At 38.9% G+C, this 19,604-nt stretch overlaps 1 protein-coding gene across 1 annotated transcript in view; it reads left to right on the top strand.

Annotated features, from left to right (window-relative positions):
• SLC24A2 (solute carrier family 24 member 2) overlaps window positions 1–19,604 on the top strand; it is a 113,515-nt gene that overhangs the window by 11,713 nt on the left and 82,198 nt on the right.

The following is a 19,604-nucleotide window of genomic DNA, read 5'->3' as shown; positions in this document are numbered from 1 at the left end:
CCTGTGTTGGGTGACCTTCAAGGCTTCATTCAAGACCTGTCCAGTTATGTAGACTTTTGCCCAAGGGAGAAAGTTGAAGTTTGCAGGGTTTGTAACACTAGAGGATGAGCACCTCTTTTGGGATCAATCAGATGTTAATTTTGGTGTGTTTTTTTTTTAATTTGTGCTGCAAGCTTTCATCAAGTTACTAATTGAAGTCCTTTTGCTGATGCCATGCACAATCACCAAGTTAGCTAAAATTTTTGACAATCAAGTGTTTGAGTGGGAAAAAATCAGAATTTGGAACTCCAAGAATTGCTTTGTTCTGAAGTAGTTAGAAATAATTCCTATTATTACTTACAGGTCATCTGAAGTAATTTGAAAGCATCAGGCTCTCTAGCGTATATTTTTATTTAAATATTCCAGTTTTTCTGCTTAATTCTTAAATTCATTGTCTTTATTTACTACACTTTTAATTTAAAATGTTTCTGGTAGAAACATATTCTATTTGAAGTCTTGATCTGGGCTGGATTTGTAGTACTGCAGTGATATACATAATTATTAAATACTCTGCAAAGCTTGGATTAAGAAGTTATATTCTCTCTATATTGGAAACTATGAAAAACTGTTAAATTCTCCAGTTCTGAATGAGTTTTTTGGAAGCAGACACAACAATCCTAGTTTCTCTCTGGAAATCACAGACAGAATATTTGAGTCTCCTCTCAAAACCAGTGGCAAAATTCCTTTAAAATTTAATCAGAGACTGATCATGGGCTGCATTCTGGAGGAATATTGCCACTGTTTTTTGTGTTCAGTTTTTGAAGTAAAATCACTACTTGCTGCAACTCAGAATCTTCTCTACATATTATAATGAAGTAGTTTTGTAACCTTTTCATTGTCTCATTCTCAGTCTGTACTGGAACCATTAGCCATTTGTGTGTGTATGTGTGTAGGCACACACGTGCATACGTGTGCATGTATGCACACATAATTGTCAGTCTGAAAAGGTGAGAAACAGTGCAGATCCATAGGATGATAATTTTGCATGCTTCCTACACCATTTCACCTGTCTTCTGCCTCGTGACCCATTTCCATAAGACCTACTCAATTATTTAAGGTTTCTGAGCAGCGCATTTCTCATAGGTTTTTTCCAAATTAGGTATTCAGAGAAAAATGTCTGGTTTTCTCCTTAAATTTGGACACCTAACAAACAAAAAATCATTCCTGCCTGAGGCCAAGGACATAATGTACTAAGCTATTGACATATTTTATTGTACCTTAATGTATCATATTAGTAACTCCCTATCCTGTGTCTCTACAGAGAAAGAAACAGGAGGTCTTTTCACTGTAGTGGGTTGATTTCTTGCTTTCCAGTAAGGTAATGAGGGCTTGATTCTATCATGGGAATGGCCCAGGGTGCTGTTCTTTACAATATGACATTTCATGCAGAAAAAAAGGCCATTTCTTATACAGATGAAAGGCCAACAGCTGCAATTACAGTTACTAAAATTTGTTACATAAGCAAGAAGCTGTGTAGTAAGTTGGGACATGAATTTAAGATATTACTTTCTTCACTTAAATTTGCCCAGAAAGCATGTCTTTTTAAGCAAAGGATTAGAAAAGTTGCCAAAACCATTCCCTACTTAGTTTACAATATATTCATACATACATTTGTGAACGTATTAGTAATTATTTGCAAATATCAATATTGAAAATCAGTATTTTCAAATATATTACTATTGGAATTACTTATTTTGTTGTTTGGATAACTTCCTGAGTCCCTTTTTTGCTTGCAAGCAATGCCATAGAGTGTTTAGAATGTAATATAGTCTATATAGAGCTATGGGAAATAAATGTTGATTTATAATCTCATACATGGACATGTCTGAAAAAATACAGACTTTCATTTTAAAATAACAGCAATAGGCTCAGTAACAGGCATGGACTGAACTGCAGACTCATGTCTTAGCTTTGGATTTAAGGGTCGAGATGTCGTTCTCTCTTTCATTTAATCGTCTTAAAAAACCTGTGGCTTTCAAGCCTTCTAGAAGATTGCACAGTGTGCTGTAGGAAAGTTTTATTTCTGCTTGCTTGATTGGATTACTGTGGGCAAGAAAAAAAAGGTCAGCGTATTGACAGCACACCGGTCTTGAGGCAAGGTAAGAACATGTGACATTTGAGAGAAACATGGTCAGGCTTGGTGGAAACAAACCAGATAGCATACATGAGGCTGTCATTTAGTGGTGTGCTGTTTTTGAAGCATCTTGGTAAGCATAATCTTTTTGCCAAAGTTTAAATGTTAGTAAATTTTCTTTTTAACATTCTTCCCATGATTAACATTATTGCCCCTCCTTAAAATTTTAGGAGAAATAGTAAGGAAAAAAACTGAAATGAAACTTGAACAAACCTGTAGGTGTAGATTTTTATAATTACACTGAATAAAAGGTAGTTTTGAAGTGGATGAAAAGTTTTGCTGTTGATTTTGTTGAAAATGAAATTAAACCCAAAAGTTAGGGCATTGAGAATTATGATTTTGCTGCTTCTCAGATCTCTATGTGCAACACTATAATTCCAAACCTCTGAGCTGCTCTTGTTCTCTATTAAATCACCCTTAGTAAACAAAGAAAACAATTTATTTGGACTTGTAGCAAGCAAAACGGGCATTATCAGTTTTCTGTGCCCTTGGACTCAAAGTGCAAAAGAGCACTCAGTGTTTCACAGCCTGATCTGTCCTGTCTGTGGTTAATTTTTGGATTATTGATAAATATCAAAGCAATTATTGTATGCTGGGACTATAATAGTATTTTCACGGACACATCATCCCTAGAAACCACTGCTGCCTTAGTTGTTTTTAGGGAGTCTGTCTCTTAAGGGAAATACTGGATATGGGTAAAGTCAGTTAATTACTTTCTGAAAGGTAGGAAAAGCTAATGCTCTGCAATTTGTTAATTAGTACACATACAGTCACATTTTTGTGAGTGATACAGTGGAGGAAAACTTTTCTCTGGTCTTCCTATGGAGAAATACTATGCAAAAATAAAAAGACTAATTTTCAGATTTGATTGATCTGCATTCAGAATTGCCAATGAGAAGCTCCAGATGTAGACAATTGCAGAATCCAGTTCTTGGCCCCATATTCATTTGGCTTAGCTGTGCTGCCTGACCTATGAACATAGCCTCCACAGGTTACTTTTGTGATCACTACAGAGAAATGGGCATTTTTATAAACTAGATTCATTGAGTTTGGAAAAGATACTTAAGATCATGGAGTCTAGCTGTTAGCCTAGCACCTCCAGCTCCACCACTAAACCATGTTCTTAAGTACCACATCTATGCAGCTTTAAAGTACCTCCAGGGATGGTGACTTAAAGCACTTCCCTAGGCGCTCTGTTCCAATGTTTGACCACCCTTCCAGTGAAGAAATTTTTCTTAGTATCATAGCTAAACCTTCCCTGATGCAACTTGAGGCCATTTCCTCTTGTCCTATCCCTTGTTACCTGGGAAAAGAGACCAACACCGACCTGGTAACAACTTTCTTTCAGATAGTTTTAGAGAGCAATAAGGTGCCTCCTGAGCCTCCTTTTCTCCAGGCTAAGCAACCCGGGCTCCCTCAGCCTTTCCTCATAGCTCTTGGGCTCCAGACTCTTCACCAGCTCTGTTGCCCTTCTCTGGACATGCTCCAGCACCGCAATATTTGTCCTGCACTCAGTGAGGAGCCTAGAACTGAAAATGGAATCTGAGGTGTGGCCTCACAGTGGATGATCACTGTCCTTGTCCTGCTGCCCACATTATTGCTGAGAAAGGCCAGGATGCCACTGGCCTTCCTGGCAACCTGGGCCAACTGCTGGCTGTCAACCAATACTCCACCAATAGTTCTTTCTTGCAAGGAATAATCCTCTCCTGACCTGAAACTGGGCAAAATTAATCAGGGCTATCATCTGAAGCAATAGGCTGGTAAAATTTGAAAACCCATCTCCTATGCTTTTATTGCTATGCCCTGGATACTTACTACGGTGTTGCCTTTTCTAACACCTGGAATTACGTCAGGTTGCGTGAGAGTGACAACCTGATGTCGTTTTGCACGGGGTCACCTTTCAGATAGAGGTAATTAAAAGTTACTGTTTTTCTATGCCACCAAGCAAAATGCAATGCGTATTCAACAGTTAATCTAGTCTGTGAATATTTCATTTGCTCCCTCTCTGCTCAGGTCAGTATGTAGATATCGTGTGTGGTTCCAAAGCGGTACATAAGGCAAATAAGCTATTAAGTGAGGCTTACTGTTATTTATAGAAAAGTTACTGGCACTGCAGCCAGAGACACTGTTAACATATGTGATTCATAGCAGATTTTTCTGAGTTATCTTTTCAATAAGACAAGGTATAATTTTAACTTTCAGAGAATTACAATATTGGTTAACTACTTAACCCAACTGTTTATTAATTAATTTTTTACTAGCCTTCCGTGTGCATGTCTGAACATTTACAACAAGTGAATTAAATTGTATAGAGCTCCTAAAATAACAAGGAAACCCTTGCTAGGGTTCTGCAACTCTGGCTTCCAATGAAAAAAGAGTGATTAATTATGAAAATCCAGATTACGTTTTTCCTGCCCATCTGCTTTTAACTGTTTTTAGACGTTTGTTCTTCAGATTTAAATGGTAATTATTGTTTTCAAAAATTTCACAACACAGTGAAGGAATAGAGCCTGCTGTAAGGACATATGTGTTCACACAGGCCTTAACAAAAGGAAATCACTTTGCAGTCATGGCTCATTCAGAATTATTGGTTGAGTTTGGGCAAGTAATTTATTTTACAGTGTCTCAGATCTCCTCAGACTTGCAAAATCCTATGCCTGTCTTATTCATTTGTGGAAAAAAACACAACCCCTGAATGTCCTTGGAAGTCACTCCATTAAAATAACCAGTGCTACAACATCTGTGTGTAGCATTTCACTCATTAAATATAGAGCATCATCTGTTTCTTCCTCTTTAGTAGTTCTGACCATCACCTTTTTTTGATACTGTCAATGAATTGTCAAAGTAATGATTATCACATCATCATGTATCAATATAAGGGTATCAATAAGGCCTAAGGGTAGGAAATTGATAATGAGAAATGTGTCTTTTTAAAAAGGCAAAATTCCTTCCATTGAGGATTTGATGCCACACCTCATTGTTATACCTATGTTACTTCATGTTAATCAGTGCTTTTGTACCAAAGATACCACTATCCATTTGCCATGGAAAATGAAAAATTTACTTTCTTGCCTTCACTGAGCACACCTGAGACATGAGTACATTCTTTCTAAGTGTAGAGGATGGGGTGTGGAGGATTGGCCACTGGTAAGCCTTAGTCCATGCTCCCTGACCTCTTCCAGGGCCAACTCTGGTTGCAGTTTGCTCACCAAGCCTCTTATATCAAAGGAAGAATAAGCAAAGCCAGCAAGTTTTGGTTAAGGAGCTGACTTACCTGATTTCCTAATATCTAGACATTTCTGTTCTGATGTGTCAGGTTTGTCAGATGCTGTCAGGGACTGAGATCATTGCATAACCATTTCCTTAAGTGTGGACCAAGAAATCCTTTCTGGCAGCCTGTGAAAGACCACATAGCAAAATACTTCCTGACATCAAGAGCCGAAGGATCTCTTCTTTCAGCTCCAAACGTCAGCTTGGGATTGTGCGTTGCAGAGAGCTGACCAGATGCATGGGGCTGGCTTTCTATTTACAGTAGATGGATATTGGCATTGTTGATTTTAATGAGTTTTGGATAGATTCAAAGAGCTAAAGAACTTTATGTAATTGCAGCATACTCTCTGTAGATAGTGCTGACCATTATGATGTTGCTTGGTATCAAACACTGTGAAAAAGGGAAGCAGGACTTTGTAACTCTTGATGACATCCTGTACCTTGCTGAATTTTTATATTAGAGAGGGGCTATATTGCCTGACATTAACCCCTCTAACAAGAAGAACTTTGACAGAAATATCAAAGCCTTTCTAATTTTTCTAGGCTTGAGAAAACCAGAACTGTTACTATAGGATGCCGGTTGATAGAGAACTTCTATCTACTTTAAGCTGACTTCCAGCCCAAAGAACTCAGCAGCATCTGCAAAACAGGATGTTAAACGCTGCAGAGCTGCTTCTGTGTGGGCAACAAGGGCGGCGTCATCAGCATAAAGCAGCTCCCGGACAAGATGGTTTAAGGTCTTAGTCTGGGCTTTCGGTCACCTTAGGTTGAAAGGCTTCCATCAGTACGGTATCGAATGTAGATACCGTCCTGATCATCGAGGTCTGCTGTGGCCCTTTGGAGCATGATGCTAAAGAAGACGGTGAATAGGGTAGGAGCGAGAACGCAGCCTTGTTTCACACCATTCTTAATTAAAAAGGGCTCAGAAAGTGCGTTGCCATATCTGACTTGGCCGTGCTGATCCTCATGGAGTGAGATGATCATTTTAAGGAACTTGGGGGGACAACCTAAACGTTCCAAAATCTGCCAGAGACCTTTCCTGCTCACAGTATCGAAAACCTTGGTGTGGTCAACAAAGGTTACATAGAGACCTTTGTTCTGTTCCCTACACTTCTCTTGCAGTTGTCTGAGAACAAATCCCATGTCTGTGGTACTCCTGTTGGCTCTGAAGCCACACTGACTTTCAGGTAGAATTCCTTCTGCTATAGCGGGTATTAGTCTGTTCAAAAGTATTCTTGCCAGGATTTTGCCAGCAATGGAGAGCAGAGTAATTCCACGGTAATTTGAGCAGTCTGATTTGAGCCTTCCATCATCCCCATATCACCTAGTTCCCAATCAGAGCTCAAATCAGTCCAGCAGTAACCTCATCTCCTCGGATGGTAAGATTGACGGAGAGATAGACAACAGGTTAGCAAAGGCATATAGTGCCTTCAGAAAGCTTCGTAAAAGAGTTTGGCGAAACAAACACCTGAAGAAAAGTACCAAGATCAGTGTTTACAGAGCCATAGTGCTGTCTACTCTCTTATATGGATCTGAATCATGGGTCATCTACCGCCACCACCTGCGACTCCTAGAATGCCTCCATCAACGCTGTCTCTGTACAATCCTAAACATCCACTGGTCAGATTATGTGACCAATACATCTGTTCTAGAACAAGCAGCAGTCACAAGTATTGAGGCCATGTTGATGAGAACACAACTGGGCTGGGCAGGACACATCTCCAGGATGAAGGACCACCGCCTCCCTAAGATCTTGCTCTATGGTGAACTTGCCGCCAGCTACTGCAAGAGAGGAGCCCCGAAGAGAAGATTCAAGGATTCCCTGAAACAACATCTCAACCTTGGCCATATTGATCAACATAACTGGTCTACTCTGGCCTCCAATTGGGAGGTCTGGAGACACACCATCTGTAATGCTGCTGATGATTTTGAGAAAGCATGTAGGATCACTCTTGAGGAGAAAAGACAACACAGAAAGAATCGTGCCTTGCAGAATATACCACCTAAGGAGTCCTTCTGCTGTGCCTTTTGCAACCGGACGTGTCTATCTCATATTGGCCTTTTTAGCCACCAATGCGCTTGTAACAAACGTGGGTAGAGCCCTTCCCAAATCTTTGTTCGCGAAGCCCAGCCATGACAGTGACTATAGGATACAGAACTATTACTATAGGTGCTGTGCTCCTGATGTAAGAAGCTTACTTAAGTTTATGAAATTACTTGTGATTAATATAAAGCTCAAAGTTGAGTGGAAGTGCTAATTTCTATGATCAGAAATATGTATGGATTATATCTGTGTTTATGAATTCTACTTTTGGTAAAATACTACACCATTTCCTGTGGAAAATGCTGGTGCCTTATTTATTCTACTTCCAAAACACAGTGCTACTGTAGACAAAGTTGTTTGTCAGCTGGGTGAATTTATTCCTTGTAAAATACATGAAACCTTGAAAAAGAAATACAGGAGAAATGTTTTTCATGTGATTGAACTGTGTGTGGTGACTTCTGGCAGTGCTTCCCTGGGCCTGTGCTGGTGTTCTGTTGGTTTTGATGAGTTCCACTTGGGTATGGGATGTCCAGGCCAGCATGAACTCTTCAAATTGGAATTTAGGAGGAAAACTTTTGTTTGGATCATCGGTAAGATTAGACACAATACTGAAAAGGGTCCTTGTCAGCAGAGGTAGTCATGTTTCTGATGTTAGCCATCTTTAGCAAGTTTGCTAGCATTTCCAATGCAGCATATATGTCAAAAATTCACTTGTCAATAAGTAAACCTCTTTTATTAATTCTGGCATCACATATATCCCATTTAAGATTACGGAGGAGTGACTGCATTTTGTCAGAGACAGATTTGGTCAACCATGTGTGGTTTAGGACTTTTTGTGACAGTTGGGCATTTCTAAGTTTCCTCGCCTGATTTTTTTCACTGTTTTTCAGCAGTTATGAGTTTATTGAAGTATAAGATATAGTTACCAAAAAATGTGTATAATGGGATATATAAAAACAAAATAATAATTTACTGATTCCATTTCTTTGTCCTGTGAGTCAGGAAAAAACTCATAGGCAATTTGTATAAGCTTTCAACAAAGCTGTATCTGAACAAAGCTAAAAACCCCTACAACCTTGAAGCATTAGCGAGTCTAAATTACTACTCTGAATTACTTTTCTAACAAGCTATAGAATTAATCATGACACACATACCAGGGGGTCACGAATTAATAGCCACAGAAATGAACAATGGTTTACTATTGCAATATACACCTATCGAGTTGCTCAGGCCATTTGTAAGTGTTGTGTCAATTAGGAATCTTGAGATTAATATTTATCCTCATGTTGTTAAAAGACAAGCTGAGGACAACTGAGAGAGGTTCAAATGTCAGCTTTCATTGTATGTGTTTTTCTGATAGGAGTGCAGATGCATTTTAATTGGGTCCAAGATGCAGCTTGGATATGGTAGCTGTCTGTTAGTGTAATTGAGAAAAGTACATATTGAAAGTATGCCTAGGGCTTTTAATCTCTGTATAATGACAGCAGAGGGTTTCTGCTTACCAAAGAGGAGAAATCAGCATAGGCATATGTGTGTGCATTCCTACTGTGATGTGTTCCCATTGCAGCTACATGCTAGTCCTTTAGCAGAGAAAGACATAAATAATGGAACAGTCCGTCCCTTCACTCTTTTTATGTCTGTATTTAAGTCTGTGAAAGAACATCTGGTTTTCAGAGCACAACTTCTCTGGAAGAATTTGTTAAGGCTGCAGAGATTAAAACAGAGATATTACTCATCACACTTGTCCCAAATAAATGTAATGCTGCAGTAATAATACCACCAGTTCTTCCACAATTAAAAACTTGTGTGTATTAAGAGCCTGAAATCAGGATGACAATGTGTAATAGTGCCATCTGGTGACCTTCTTGTTATGTGATTCAACATAAGACATCTCAGTTAGAAACACAAAAAACCTGGAGGTTTAAGTTTTTTTAGATTCAAATTCCTTCAAAATTTACAGTTATCAGGAGAGGTTATTGTTTCAGCCCATTAGAGATAGATGAGGGCATGCTGTTTCAGTATGGCTATAAAATACTGGAGTGTTTGTTTGTCTAGTGATACTGACATTGAAAAAAATACAACAATTTTTACATATCCTGATAGGCATATATGGCTTCTCATTTCATCTGAGAACTGCAGTGCCCATTGTTTGATGAAGAAATCAGGTCATTATCCCACTTGCTGGAGAAACACTGCTTCTCCAGTAAGTGGGATGACACCTTCTGTAACAGGCCAGCATTGCTGATGCTGATCAGAGCTGTTCTGTCACTTGTCATAAGACGCTGTCTCCAGTGGGAGCAGCAGATTCTCCATGCTTCTGCAAGCTGTGGCTCTCAGTCTCTTGCTTGATCCTGAGCTAATGGGGCTGGAGATCCTGTTCAACTTCTCAGCTGCGAAAAGCAGAAATAAAATATAAATATAGCCTCCTAGCTTTGCAGATGGATTGCTTCGAGGTCTCTGTGCCGCTGCTGGGTCTACGCAGAGATAAGACAAGAAACCTGTTAATGTATCTTGCTCAAAAGCAACTGGATAATGAAAGATCATCTTAAACTTTTTTTTCTAAATATGTCTTCCCTTTTCTTCACATTCTGATGTTACAGCAGGGCAGGGATAAAGGAGATACAGCTGAGACCTCAAGTAAAAGAAAACTAATGCATGTACACTGTTGTAATCAGAAACACTGTTCACATGACTATACAGTTGTTATCCACACTTTAGGCCAGAAAGTAATAAATCTTGTCACAGATCAGTCATCATATCATGCACAGCAAATATGTTCACGTAAAGGCCCAGATGTGTGTGGCGTGATTTTCAGTAAGTTACCAATGTTACAAGTTTAAACATAAAAGTACAAATAAATAAGTACTTTTAACAGGCAAGACTATACTCAAAAATACTATGATTTTTGTTACTGGCAGTAGTAAAAAGAAGTACTGCAAGGCACACATAAGCAAAAGTTTTTTGTCCTCCAAGTCCTTAAATTCTGGAAGTTAGTTGCCTACACTGTATTTTGTGAGCTAGAAAGACTAATGTAAGTTTTCAGCTTTCTTTTGTTATTGAAGAAACTTGATTGTATATATTGCTCCTCTGAGCACAGAGAATGTAAGCAAGCTTATTGAAATAAACAGCTTTCATTAAAGTACCTCTAATGAGGGTCTGCATTTAGGATCACACCAGGGCTGAGGCTTATGCTACCTCTGGAGATTGTCCAGTCTCACCCCACCTCAGGCAGCTCAGCTCCACAGGTCATGTCAGGGCCATTCAGAGTTGGATTTAAGTATCTCCAAGGAGGGAGACTCCACACTGCCCTGGGAAACCTGTACCTGTTTGACTACCCTCACAGTTCAAAAAGATTTTCTTCCAAAGGTTAAGAAGAAATGTCTTCTATTTCAGTTTGTGCTATTGCTCTGGGCACTACTGGGAAGGGTCTGGCCTCTTTACATCCTCCTGTCAGGTATTTATGCACATGAGAAAGCTATCCCTGAGCCTGCTCCAGACTGACCAGCCCCAGCTCAGCCTCTCCTGCTATGACATGATCTGGCCTGCATACTACCCTGAATGCTGAGAATGGTAACAGGCAATTATTTTTCTTTCCAATAGACAAATTCAAGAGTTCACCGTATTTCCTGAGACTGAAAACTTTCAGTATTTTAGGTCATTATTTTCATGTTGATTATTAATTTTCTGTGGGTTTTCTGAGATCACCAAGAATTTTATACAGACCACACTCACATCTGTTTTGTATATGAAATGAAAAGGAAGGAAGAAATGAAATTAAGCTCAGTCATCTGCACAGTCCCTGCATCAAAGTAGCTAATTGTGTATCAGGCAAAATTCTTGTTAATAGCCTCCGAGTCCAATTTTCAGCCAGGGCAATACGTTTTTGTATGCTGTGTATTAAGTGTTATAGATACTTTTGTCCCAGATAAATGTTTTAGATTTTGCAGAATAAATTCTTTCCGATATGTTTCAGCTTAAATACTTGATCAGAAGGGGTTACCTTGGCTCTACACAGAACTAGGTTTGATGGAATGATATGGAATTTGCTTTAATGTTGATCTCCTGGACTCCTTGCTGCCTATTTAAGATACCTTAGTGAAAGCAACAAAAAAAATGGATATATGGAGAGGAGATAAACTCATTACCTGATGTCCATGAAGAACATGATATAAACCAAAGAAGAACAACATGTTCTTCTGGTGCGGATGGAATGTGAATGAGTAGGAAACAGGACACTTCTTATGGGACTAAAAAGTAAAAGATGCTGGAGATATGCCACTTCATAATAGCACAAACCTGTTCCTACAGATCACTTTGCCTATCTTGCCCAGGACAGCCTCATGGCTTCCTCTTGCTGGAGAAACCCTGAGTAGTGCAGAGCTGCCAGAAGAAATTAAGTTCAGGAGAACAAAAAGCAAGGTGCCCTAAAGCACCACTAAGACCAAGTTCTGGAAAGCTGGTGTACATTACAGAAATTCTGTCATCTCTCAGATTTCTGTTGCTGATATCCTTGCAATTATGAAGAAACAAGTTTAACTGAGACAAAACCTGCTTTTATTTTATGTGTGATTATATTTTAAACCAGATAGCCTAGTGGTAACGTTTCTGAAATTTTGCTTTCTTAATTGTAGACTCATGTTTTAAAGACTTTTGAGACAAAGGGAAAGTTTTTGAGAAGTCTTGGTAGCCTTTACTTATCAGGGCAAGTACATTGTCCATCACAGTAGGAGCTTTGTGGTCTGGCAACAGAAACAGGAAACTATACATAGTCACCTGTTTTGTGGTAAGTACTTGCTCTTTGCAATAGACATATGTAGTTTTGGTATATTGTTTTTGTTGTTGTTCAATTCATATTAAGTCTCTTGTGCAAAGCATGTAGGATTTGTGTTTAGGTAAATGAGTTATTCCAATGAAACATGGGGAAAAGCAGTTTTAATGATAATAAAGTATGACTCGTGAAAAATATTGATATGCAATGCAAACAGCTAAGATTTTGCCTGCAGAATCATACTTGGCTGTCCAGTTATACAAGAAAACAGATGAAACAATGATGTGACTGTGAGATTACTTTAAGCAATTTTTTTACCGACTCTCAAGTCATATAGAGAAATGTGCCAATCTCTGATGAACTTTTGTTCGGGCACAACATGAAGAAGATCAAAATCAGTTGTTTGATTGCTTTAGATTGCCATGATGGGCTGTCAACATTAACTGGTCACAGCGGTAGCCAAAAACCTTCAGTGTGAGCAATCTCTGAAGTATTAACTAGTCCTAATGGAAAGACTCTGTTTACCATAGGAGTGACTTCTCATTGAGAACTTGGACTTCAAAGCAAGTCTAAAGAGCATTAAAATTCAGTTGTCTCCCTATTTTTTTGTTGAAATTACTACTAACAGATCCTGTTCCTGAGCAGCTCTTATCTCTTCTCATGAATTAAAATTAAGGTTATTATCACCTTTAGTTTACCAACCGTTTTATCCTCAACACATTTATCCTGTGTGCCTCACAGATTAAACCCCCCCCCCCCTTGTATTTGCTTACAGATACACTAGCATTTAGTTCTGGAGGGCAATAAAATGCATAGAAAGTCATATCTGCTTTCTTGCATGTACAACGAGGTGACATTATCTGTCATAAGACTCCTCCAGTAGAGCTGTTGTGATCTGACTCTCTTTACAAACAGATGTAGATGCAGCTATAGTGGATATCTAAGACAAAAATTCCTCTGTTGCACATCCTTGTGGTGTGCAGGGCGAAACTGTAGAACCCAATCAGAGTTAGATTCCTATATTTAGAGTGAGGCACCCCATCTCAGTCACCTTAACAAAATTTGTCTTTAATTATGTAGTCACTGCAAGGAATAAGGTTTCTGTTAATTTTAGGGCTAATTTCAACTCATTAAACAGCCCTTGCATCAGCTGGTTTTCTTCCAGATATCGGATCATGTCTAACAGTTCCTAAATGTGAAGATCTTTCTGAAAGAGAAAAGTAGCTGAGCAGGTATGTGAGACATGAGGTGAGATGCAGTGTGGGGCTGCACCCCACCATTTTAAGGTCCACCTTATTCACTACCCCAACAAGACTCTTCACATATGGCAACACAGACAGTCCTCAGAAGATTGATTGATGTTGCTGGTACAGGATTGGTCTGTATCTGGGAGCCTTTAGCTAGCAATCATGATGGGCAGGTAGGACATGGTTTTCTGCCTAATGTGTAGCAGGTACTAGGAGCGCTTTGCCACAAAGTACAAAATCAGACTGAATTTCAGTTATGTCAAAAAAGTGGCGAATACGTTCAGTATTGAAATGAGAGAGTCACAAAGATTTCAAGGATTCACAGAGATTTACCACCCTCTTCGTTCTCCCACAGTAAGCACATCACCCCATCAGAAGTAGAAAGGATTAAAACAATTGAATAATAATGAGTAACTGCCAAATGTGCTGTAAATGATCAAGAGGCGGAAGAGGAGTAGAAAAATCAGCTGGCAGATGTTGTAGCATTGCTATTTTCTATCTACCATGCACTGATGATAGAAAAATATCCTAAATCTTTATAAAAATAGAACTAATTTACTGAAGAGTTAAACGAGATGAATGGTAGCTGTGAGCAAAAGAGTTAATTGCAGTTTTTAGTGAGTTGCTTAGGAATAGGCAGGAACAGGGATTTGCAGCTGTGGGCTTTACTGAAATAGACATATGCAACTGTTTACTTATTTCAGGTTTCTCTACTCACAGTTTTATGCCCATGCGCTAAACATAGAAGTATTTATGAGAAATCCTCTTAAGATACAGCAGTACTTAAACTTCCGTAGGTATCGTTGCACACTCTGTCATCACTAGGACATGGTGCAGAGGGCAGTGAAAGCTGTGGTTTGCTAATGTCTGCCACACCAATATTCACTGCCCTGTAGTGGTCTCAGCTGTCTGCAGGAGCTACTGTGGCGTTGTGGTGTTCTTTGCATTCAGTAATCAAGGGGCAATTTTAAAATAGTTGCATAGTTCGAATGTGATAAAATTTAAATTTTTCTTGCAAAGAGATTTACCTGTGTAGGAGTACTCACTGAATTGCAGTTAACTAGGCACTCTGCATAAATTACATTGGGACTAAGTAGGGCTCTGTGGGGTTCTTATTCAACAAGAGTGGCAGAAATGTATAGTAATATGGTTTGTGAAGCTAGGACACTTTGTGACTAGACAGACTTGCTGTTTGTATGACCAAGTCCTTCTACTCTGGTGGCAATAGATGAAGGTAATATTTGGCTAAGACTATGTGATACCTGACTGGAAATGTCTGGGGAAAATGAAATCTTAGACAAGACCTAAATACTGCCGGATCCTATGTTTATTTCTTCTTTCATGAAAATGTGCAAAATGTCTGGGAAGCAGGTTCTTACAAATATGGATGGCTATTTTATGGTTCTCTGCGTAGAAAATAATCTTTGTCTTCAGAGGCAGAGAGTGGTCTTTCATGCTGTATACGAAAAAGAGATATGAAAACAGATACATTCAAAGCAATACTACAAAGCCTTCCATTTGTGACCCTAATACAGTCCCTCCTAGACTTTAATCTTTTTAGATTCTTATAAGATGTTATTAAGACTTGTGTGTGATAGCTTGGGTATAGAATGAAGAGAAATATAGCAGTGAAGACAGCTTCATTTTGAAAGTCCATAGGGAGTCCTCATCTCTTGGTACAGGAAAGAGTCCTCAAACCCTACCTGCATCATCCTATTCTATGCAAAAATCTGTGGAACAATGGTGAATAATATGCAATTAATTTTAAGGAAGCTAACCAACAAGAATAATGATCCCTCTGTCATATTAAAAGCTCAGAAAGCCTAGTAATTACTTCAAGTGAGTATTTACATGACAGCTAGAAATTCAGAGCTGATATGTTTTATTAACCAGCAGGTATCCACATATCTAGCAGGTACCTGCTGGTTAACAACACAGGGAAGGGAGACAAAATCACATTTCACAGAATATTCGGTTCTAAACAGGTCGGTGGATCCTAGTGATTTGAAGCAAAGCTGTCTTTTAACAAATGTGCCTGTATCTTTCTGTAGAAACACCATTTCTTCCAGCCATCCAGCAGGAAGCAGAAATACTTGATTCAGTATAATTCTGCTCTCTTCTTACTTCAGGCACTGTTCTTCACCTTGCATAGACTTAGCATTCAGCAGCACTGATATGTAAACTGAATTATATACCATTTTTTTTGAGTGGAGCTCAGCAAAATAACTTGCAGCCCCAGTTCCTGGTACCTAAACAAAGACAGCATTCTGTAGGTTTAGCTTGGAATGGAGTTGTTGACACCATGAGGAGTGGTTATTTTTTTTTAATTAAAGTCTATATGTAGCAGCACTGTTAATTGGCAAAGATGATTCTCTGATAAAGTCAACCATTTGTTGGGTAATTATCGAGTCTCTCAATAGAAACAATAAAGTTGTTAATTATTAAATTGCTACATTACAATATCCATCATCTCATTTAGGTACTGTGCTGATTCTAGCCCTCAGATAAGCCAAGAACAGCACTATGATTCCTTTATATTCATGAGTTGATTTTTCTGAAAACTTTAATATAATTTGGTCAGTCTTAGGTAAGTGATGTTAGCCAAGAGTGAATTTCTGAATTATAGTGTATATTGTTAAGAGAGTTATTCATGTAGAAGTGTCTGCACTCCATCGCATGGGGATTAACTTGCAGAAAGTGTAGAATTTTGATGATCTGGAAAATTTTTGCTTATCTTGGAAGGGCCTAACACCAGCATTCTTGAAGTATGAATCTGCACATGTATGTAACACTTCTTTATTGGTAGCTTTTGATAGCTGAGCAGCAAGCTTGTACATGACATGATGTCTTACACATTTTTGTGAATAATATTGAAATGATTTTTGAATTCTTCATTGTCATGGATGTGGATTGTGCTGTTCATGGGCAAGGGAGAGGCAGAGGAAGGGAAGAACCAGTGAGATGAACACAAGGTCAAGGGACTATAAGGCATTTTTCCTGGGGACCTCAGCAGCAGCAGCAGCAGTGGTGGTTGCGTGGTGCTTGTAAACTCTAAAGTGGCTTGCTGCACCACAGCGTGGGTGCTTCTGCGCGGAAATGTGGGCAGCAGTAACAGAAGTGGCTTTTCAGCAGGCAGGAGCAATGCCTGCCCAGCTTTCTCAGAGCAATTGCTGACATTCAGGAGCCAGCCACAAGCTGGGGCACAGAAGCAAAAAGGTGCATCTTCTTGCCACCTGTGGTGAGGTACTAAAACTCTGTCTGTGTCACCATGCTCATCACATCCTACTGTCTGTCTCAGTAGGTTCCCTGCTTGTGAACATGGGCTGAGCAGGATTCCATTTTGAAGCATTTGTTCCATGCACTGAATGGGAAGCCAGTGGGCCTCCGTTAGGAATTTGATTCCAGGTTCCTGAACCTAAGATCCTCCACTCTTGTGACACCTTGCCTGTGGTTAGCTCTGGGGTCATCAGGGAGGACATGGACCTGTTGGAGTAAGTTCAGAGGAGCGCCTATCCTATGAGGAAAGGCTGACAGAGTTGGGATTCATCCTAGAGAAGAGAAGGCCATGAGAAGGCCTTGTTGCAGTCTGCCAGTACCTGAAGGGGGCTTGTGAGAAAGATGGGGAGAGACATTTTAGCAGGGTCTGTTGTGACAGGACACGGGTTAATGGTTTTAAACTAAAAGAGGGTAGATTCAGTTAGATATTAGGGAGAAGTTTTTTTTACAATGAGTATGGTGAAACACTGAAACAGATTGCCCAAAGAGGTGGATGCCTTATCCCTGGAAACATTCAAGGTAAGGTTAGATAGGACTCTGAGCAACCTGATCTAGTTGAAAATGTCCCTGTTCATTGCAGGGGTGTTGGACTAGGAGATCTCTTAAAGGTCGCTTCCAACTAAGACCATCCTATAATTCTAAGATGTGTTCAGAGGCCTGAAGACTTTTCTTGGAGCTGTCCAAAGGTCTGTGTAGTCTCAGCCGTGTTTTTGCTCAGTGTGTATTGGAATATAGTTCCTCTGCTATGCCCTGTTAAGCAAGAAATATTGACAGGATGGTAAGGGAAGATGTAGAAACAGAGGTTACCGAGGGTGACATTACTTTCAGTGACTGATAAGCCTGCAGAGAAAGTGACAAACAGATTGTTTTTTATTCCTTATTCATTTCAAATAAGATGGTTTAATCAGGCCTCAAGGAGCTCACAATGGCATTTTCTGCTACAGGGCTACTGGCAGGATGGTTTAAATGAATACTCCTGTTCCAAGAAAATAACAAGATCACATGTTTAACTCCAGAAGTTCTTGGCTCACTTGTAGACTATATTTTTAACTGAGGATTTTCCAAATTCTGGAAAGAATTATTGGTGTGCATCTTTATGAGTAATTTCTGGACATCTGAAGTATAAGCAGAATTCTTTTTAAGATGTGGGGGAGAAAGAACCTATGCTTATAATGTGTTTATTGTTATAATTTGTCTGATTTTATGTTTATTTTATTTCTTGTGTCTTTAAGTTTTCACTTATAATTCATGAACTCAAAATTGCAATTGAAAAGATTTCAGTTATCTAATGTTACTGTATACTCACTTTTTATATATAGAATATTGTAGATGTTAAGTAAAATGATTTATTTCAAAATCAGGTTGCTCAGAGCCCCATCCAACCTTGCCTTAAACACTTCCAGAGATGGGGCATTCACAATTTGTCTGGGCAACCTGTACCTCACCGTCCTCTAAATAAACAATTTCTTCTTAACATGTAATCAAAATCTCTCCATTGTTAGTTTAAAACCACCACCCTTGTACTACCACTATTTGCCTGTGTAAAAATTCACTCTCCCTCTTTTTTATTAACTTTATAAAATTGTAAAATATTGATGCTATTCATATTACAACCACAGGAGGGGAAATTATTTCCTATGAAATGTGACTAAGCTGTGTCTGTGCAGTATCAGATAGTGCTTGGAAATGATCATGTTTCATCTCAATCCATGCTTTCTTACATTCAGATGCACTGATATGCAAGAGTTTTCATTACCACATTTTATATTCCTTTTATAAAATAACACTAATGAATGATTTGTTCCAGTGATGCAACATTCTATGGGTTTAACAATATTAAGAAGTTGCTACAGGTGATATTGTGTGTCTGCCTGATCCCATATGAGGTCCTAGAGGAAGGGCCCAGAGCAGCATCAGAAAGCTATTGCACAAAGGCTAATTTGTGCCTGAAACTCGCTGTTAAAGTTATGAAATATGAAATAAGGATCTCTCTCCACACATTGAAAAAGAAAATGTCTTTGTAAAGAAATATTCATAGGACATAATTTCTGCCCTGGAGATTTAATTCCTTTTTTCTCCTTGCTCTAGAGACATGACTATTCACTGCTACAAGCTATTCTAGCTTTTTTTCTTCCATCTCTGTAATAGCTCTGATACATGTTTCTTGGCATTTTGGAAGATTAAAATGAAGGTCACAGTTTTCTTGAAGTCCATGTCTCTGTCTTAGCCAAAAATTAACTCACCACTGTGTCACATTATCATATTGCAATGCTATTGCTGGCGAAGGAATCTAAGGGCAGTAGTAGTGAAAGAAGTAAATTGGCTATGCTTTTTTTCCAAGACTCTATATATACATTTTAAGTGGCTATTATATATATATAGCCATATTATATATGGCTATATATACATATTTAGTGGCTATTCTTGCTTAAAGTAATTTTCAGTCAAGGATTAAAAAGAAATTATGCATTGAAATAACTCCATAGGAACGCCATGAGCAAGTGAGTAGATGCCATCATCAGAAAAGATTTTTTACTCGTCAGTAACTCCCTCTTCAAAAAAAACCCAACCAAACAAAAAAAAATTGGAAAAAAGGGGTAGACACTGCTACACAGAGAAGCAGTGCAACAACTAATCTCTGAGCTGCAGGGACTGAACTTCTCCATCCCTCTGGGGCGAGGTGGAAGACAGAAATAAAAAGGAAAATTTTAGTCATAGTTAATGTCTTTCCTGACAAAACTTCATCCTTATCTTCTTTTGGTCTGAGAGATAAGACCTAAGAGAACAGTCCTTGAAGAAGTGGACTCGGACAGAAGAACATTTGGC

This window comes from Chiroxiphia lanceolata, chromosome Z, assembly GCF_009829145.1.
Source record: "Chiroxiphia lanceolata isolate bChiLan1 chromosome Z, bChiLan1.pri, whole genome shotgun sequence".
NCBI lineage: Eukaryota > Metazoa > Chordata > Aves > Passeriformes > Pipridae > Chiroxiphia > Chiroxiphia lanceolata.
The sequence above is the reverse complement of the archived record's forward strand: the minus strand, read 5'-3'. Positions and strand labels throughout refer to the sequence as shown.